Raw genomic sequence first — 6,915 nt, forward strand, 5'->3', positions numbered from 1 at the left:
CCCCTCCACCGTCGCCGCCGCTCTTCTTCGACTGCGTCCACTCTTCTTCCCATTTCCTCTGGTTCATGTGTGTATATATATATATATACATATATAATCATGTTTATTTAATATATTATTATTTTAAATATTATTACATGTTTTTAAAAATTAAACCACCAAACGTAGTTTTAATTTTTTTTAAAACTGAAATCAATCTCTGAATAAAACTACCAAACGCAGTTTGAGAAATAATTCCAAAATGAAAACGAAAACGTTTTCATTTCTATTTTTAAACAGAAAACAAAATCATTTTGGAACCAATTCCAAACGCACCCAAGGTTTTTTTTTTTTTTTTTACATGGAATCCTCTTCCTTAACTTTTCAGAATTTGCAATGTCGTCCCTAAACTTTTTTTTTAATTGGGTCCCTAACGTTGCAAATTCATTGCAATTGAGGTTCAATTAAAAACTCTGTTAATTTTTCCTCTGAGATTCAGTCGAGTGCGCCTCACGTGACTCGTTAATGAGGATAGGGGTGTCTTTTTCATTTCTATAAATTTTACTATTATGTTTTTTTTAATAAAAAAAAACTTAAATTAAGTTTTTTTTTTTTTAAAAAACAACATAATATATATGAAAGTTAAGAAGACACCTCTACCCTCATTAAAGGGTCATGTGAGGCACATGTGACCGAATCTCAGAGATAAAATTAACGAAGTTTTTAATTAGACTTCAATTACAACGAATTTATAACAATTGTTTGAAAATTATAAAAATGGCTCGGAATTACCAAAAGCTTTTGGAAAAAGGAAAAATAAATAAAGGAGTATTCTTTTTTTTCATTATTCCGAAAAATGAAAATGTCCGCACGCGAGTTTCCGTAAACTTCTCAGAGAAAGTCACGCATCCCAAAGGCACTTAAATGGGGCCACACTTTGATTGCCTTTTGGGCTGTCTTGATTGAATCTCAGCCGTCCAAGCGTTGTTCGGTTGTGTGGAACCAGATCGTAAACGACAGCGTTCTGAATGATGGGCCCAAGAATTGGGTTTCTCCACGACGCCTTTGCAGTGTATACACCAGACATACTACAATGCAACTCTCGAGGGGGAACCTAACCCAAACGACAACCAGATGTGAGCGGCCAAAATCTTCCAAAGCCCAACCCACAAAGAATATGCAATTCTTAAATAATTGCAAAAATAAAAAATAAAAATAAAAACAATATTTGCTTCTCATGGAAAATTAATCTAGGCTGCCAAAAGTTCAAGTAAAAAAGGAACTAAGTCTTAAAATGAATTTATGACCCGTTTAGTTCGCTGATTCGAGTTTTTAATTTGAGTTGAGACGTGACTTTATATGAGTTTTTTATTGTAATAAAAAAGTTAAATATAACTATTTTTGAAAACTTTTTATTATAATAAAACGTAAATTATAAATTTAAATCGGTGTAGGGACCTTAATCTTAATTTTAACGTTTTCGGTATTTGTTTACGTTTTTAGTGTCAAGTGTGTGAGAGGAAGCCAATGTTAAAAGATGAAGATTGAACAAAACATAAGATTAATAGATATATAAAAAGAGAATAATATTTAGATTTTTTTAATAAAAGTCGTTTTTTCTAATAATAAAAGTAGTTTTTGGATGTGATGGATTTGATTTAATTCAATTGATGGAGTTTAATTCACTTGAACTTTTCCTTGTCGTTTAGCTTAATGAAGTTTGATATTCAGGGGAAAAAAAATCAATTTGAATGCTCAACCAAACTTGCATAGTTCACCCGCTTTTTTTTTAACTACTGAATTACTAAAAAAAAAATATCGAGCCTTTTTATATTATATATATATATATATCTATATATGTTATTGAACGCTTTATATTGAAGTGCTGGTTAGTAAGATGCTCTCAATTTGGAGTCGTTTAGTTTGTTAATTTAAATTTTTAATTTAAATTTAATTTATTTATTAGAGTTTTTAATTCGAATTAAAATATAATTTTATATGAAATTTTTTACTGTAATAAAAAAATTAAATTAAATTAATTTTAAAATTTTTTTACTATAATAAAATTTAAAATTTAAATTTAAATTTTAAATTTAAATTAATAAAATAAATGATGTCTTAATTAAACAAGTAACGTAAAGGCTTTTTTATCAAATATATATACATATATATATATATATGAAACAAGTAAAAAGATCCAAAAAGGCTGTTTTGTTCTGCCTCTTTCTTGCTTTTTCAATTGTTTTTTCTTGGCAAAGGCTGCCATTCTCTCTGCAAAGTTTAACACTCATAAACAGTCGTTGCCCAAATTTTCAAACCAAGAAGCCGTGAAGTCAAATTTAAGTAAACACTAGTTAGAACGTGTATAATTAAATTTTAAATGGTTTATTTTTTAATTTAGTATTAAATTTTAAATGGGTTATTTTTTAATTTAGTATTCTCTTTTAATCAAGTAATGAAAAAAAATAAAGTTTAAAAAAGAAAGTGAAATGGGGACGTTTGGTTGGAGGATTCAAAGTATGTGATTTGAACTATTTTTTATTTACGTGAATTTTTTATGAGAGAAAATACTGTAGCGAACCATGAATCATTATTCGAATCAGGGAACGAATTCCTCTACCAAACATCCTCGAATCATTTTCGATTTACGTGTATTTTTTGTGAGAGAAAATACTGTAGCGAACTACGAACCATGATTCGAATCAGGGAACGAATACATCTACCAAACATCACCTAAATACTCATTTGTTATTTTCACTTAAAGTTAATAATAAAAAAATTTTCTAAAGTTATATTTATAATTCCTAATAAGGTTTGTAAAATGTAATCCATAAAAAAAATCTATATATGCCTTAATATGTTAGTTGTTGTTTTTAGGAGCCAGAAAAGCTTCTGATATAGATAAAAATGACAACAACAAAAAATAGTGTGACTGGAAAAAAGTAAACAAATAACATTTAAAGCTTAAAAAACTAAAAACTATTACTATAACTTGGATGTAATGTAAAAACGAACGTACATTAACTCAAAGAGAATGAGTTTAGAAAACCTTTTCTAAATATTTATATATTCTTCTAAAATCCCAATTTTTCTCTTTTTACCTTACTATAAATATAAAAGTATCTCCTAAAATATTAAAACCAATACAAAAACAATCCCTCATACGACAAATTTTCAAAAACCAAATACAATCCTCATTAAGATTAATAGGGCATTAAGTATTATTAAAAATATTATAATTTTAAAAAATATTTAACAAACACATTTCGAAACTTAAAAAATCGAGAAATCAAAAGCCCAAAAAAAACAAAAATTGAAATTTAAAAAAAAATTATTTATTTAATTTTAGTTCAAGAATATTTCAAATTATAGTCGTTGGAGAAACATTAGAGAAAAACAAATTTAACAGTACATATGAGAAGATAGTACTTAGTAAGGTTACAAGTAAAAAAATAAGTAAAATTCAGCATTTATAAAGGTCATTATTGAAAAATGAGTATCTAGCTCCGTTCATTTTACCGATTTGAGTTTTACTACAGTAAAAGGCTCTCAGAAACAATCACATCTAACTTTTTTACTACAGTAAAAAGCTCTCACATAAAATCACATTTCAACTCAAATTAAAAACTCGAATCAGCGAACTAAATGACTATTAAAATATTGCAAGAAATTTATTTAAATAGAGGAATATTTGAAAAACATTATTTCAATAAAAATATTAGAGGTTAGAAAAAAGCTATTTTGATTTGACACATTTAGAATACTAGTTTTGGCATGTGCGATGCACACACTGAATTGTAATTGAAATTTTTATAATGCAGAATATGAACAACAACATGTAAAAAGAATAATAAAAGAAAAATTTTACTTTTTTTGCTAGAAAAAGAAAAAAAAATAACTTAAGCCACGTTCATTTCACCTATTTGAGTCTTGCTATAATAAAAAGTTCTAAGAAAGAGTCACATCTAACTTTTTTGCTATAATAAAAAAATTCTCACATAAAATCACATTTTAACTCGAATTAACGAACTAAATAGACCTTTAAATATTTCAAGAGTATGCATTGATAGCAGTATAAGTCTAAAAACTCGCATTATATTGTAGAATCATGATGATATAAGATTTACAACATGAAATATTGGAAACAAAATACAACTCATTTACAATATTTACACCTTATCTTGTCGGCTTTATCTTGTAATAATGATGTCTGTCTTTTTTTAGATAAGAATCTTATCTTATAAAAGTTTGGGACTCAACTTCAGCTATATAAAGACAAAGCTCCCGACCTGCTAGAGGCAGAGAACCTTGTACACATTTTCTAAAAATAATATTATGTTTTCTTAATAATAGTTTCTAATCACTGATCTTCTTTTCTGAAATTCTAAGTTGCTTCCTCTATGTTATAATAGCTCTCCACTTAATTAGTATATTTTGTGCTTGCCTCTAATAGAGGATCATGCACATTAAAACGTTTAAGCTTAAGAACCTTTTTACGATCTCTGTAATTAAAAGTGATTGAGTATTTGTAATCACTAAACGCCAAGAGTCATGGTGGACAAGATAGTTACATGAATAGGTTCTTAATTCTTATGGTTTTTGGAATAGCAGCAATCTCATCATTTGTTAATAGACTGCTTGAGTGGAACTTGTTAAACTCAATTCTCTTCTGTCGAACTTCACCTTATGTGAATGGCCACTCAAAACCAAGAACAACAGAGATGTTTTCCAGTGATTTGTTAACTACTCTGTACAATACAAACACAAAGAAAATGAATGTCATTAATACAATTTCTTGCTTATCAAAATACTAATGGATTGAGGATAGATACAGAGAGATTATACATATATGATATCAAGTTAAGGAAACCAACACGAGATGGTGGACAAATAAGAATGAAGGATTGAAAACATGGCGGAGTTAATTAGACTGTACGCTCTAGGAATTCCAATACATAATTTATATCTTTGAGCAACTTCTGGATTAAGTTAAAATTGGCATTTCAATGCAACGGTAATTTAAAAATTAAAAAAAGTAAAAAAAAAAAAAGATGAAAGAATTGATAAGAAAACAAAATCAGCTTCATATCGCAGATGGAGTTAACGCTCGATGAATTTTTTCTTTCTATTTTTATCTTAAATTAGAAACATAAAAATCAAAGCCGTAAATTGAGAGAAACAGCAGTTTAACTAATATGAAATCACTGGTAGTTTAGTGGGCTTAGCACATCAATAAGACAATTACCAAAAACAGGGCTAGCCTAAAAATTACCAAGTTAAAACAACAATACATGGATTTTTTTTTCTTTTATTAATGATCAAGGAATAGTATTACCTAATTTATATTTCATGGCTTTCGTATTCGCATAAATTCTTGATTCCACATCAACTATACCCGTATAATCTCTTGATGACAAGCGCTTGTACAAAATGAGATAGCTTCATATTGGTAAGGCCACATGCCACAAGTATACTAGTCTTTTTCATTTTGCTGGTTTTGATCGCCAATAAGAGAGGAAAAAAATATCATAACAAATTTCAATATTTTTGTTTATCTAAGATATAGAATTAATAACTTGATGCATGAATATAAAATGTAAGATTTTCTTAGCAACCCTATATAAAATGTCAATTTATATATACACGTATATATATGAAAAGAGAGAGACGCATGCATGCAGATGACTAATATTAAAGATAGAGATATGCGACTGAAACGAAAAGGGATTACTCGCAAATTTATGATCCAACACCAAATTTTCTACATTTAAAACAACGTACTAGACAGCAAGTACATTTATTTTTGCCCAAGTTTAATATTTCTACGAAGTACAAACTCCTATCAATTATCCTGCAGCCCGTAGAGTTTTCCTTGTCCAGTTAATTAATTAATTAATTAATTGTGTATACATATGCCTAATATGATTTACACCTAATTAATTAAGGCATTTGTTATGAAAATGTTGAACAATTTGGACATGGGAACAAGTTTTGGGATACCATTTCTAAAGCATATAATTGATGGTCAAACAGCTAGCTAGCCTGGTCTATTATATCAGAATTTCAAATTTCCACTTATATCTATATATATAGCGCAGACAGGTTTTGTCTACATATATATATATATATATATATATATGATGGACCACATAATCTGAGTGGTCCAATATTTTTTCGATACATATTTGAGTACATTTTTCTTGTGTTATCAAAGGTTTTAAAAGAATTATTACATTTGTTATATAACTCGTGCAAAGGCATTATAATATATACATATAACTCAGAATGAAACTAGTAAGAAAGACAAGATTGGACTGTAAAGCCCGTGACAATATTCTTGCTATGCATACATACATACACACACATATATACACACACACACACACACTTTCACGATCTGATCAAATATACATGGGCCATTGCTAGCTGTAAGCTTTGTTCAAATATAAGTTTCATATCATAATTTAGAATAGTTTCCAAAACATGCACCCGTGAGATCACTATCAAATATATTTGAAGTTGGAATTCATATGATTAAGGGATGATATGGGGAACAGAGGCTGTATTGTCGTTTCTTTAAGAAATTAGAGGAGCCCTCCTAAAACTCCACACGAGAACAAATGCTCATGAACAAAGTTGATCAAGATAGAGACTTATCCTTCTTTTCACATCCATGTCTACATCTATATATATATATATATATACACACACACACACACACACGCGGATATGTCCATTCATTTCCTTAGACAACTAAACCATGCATGAGAACCAAACGTGCATTGCATTGTTAGGTGCTGTGTTTTTTCTTTTCCTTTTCAACGTCTTCTCACTTCGTACAAGCACAAGCATCCAAATTGCTTACCCAACTCATCCATCTGGTCTATTATGAAGGGTTATTTTGGTCAAAGAGACTTGCGTGTTGTGTATAGACTA

The sequence above is a fragment of the Morus notabilis genome, unplaced genomic scaffold (assembly GCF_000414095.1).
Source record: "Morus notabilis unplaced genomic scaffold, ASM41409v2 Scaffold695, whole genome shotgun sequence".
Lineage (NCBI taxonomy): Eukaryota > Viridiplantae > Streptophyta > Magnoliopsida > Rosales > Moraceae > Morus > Morus notabilis.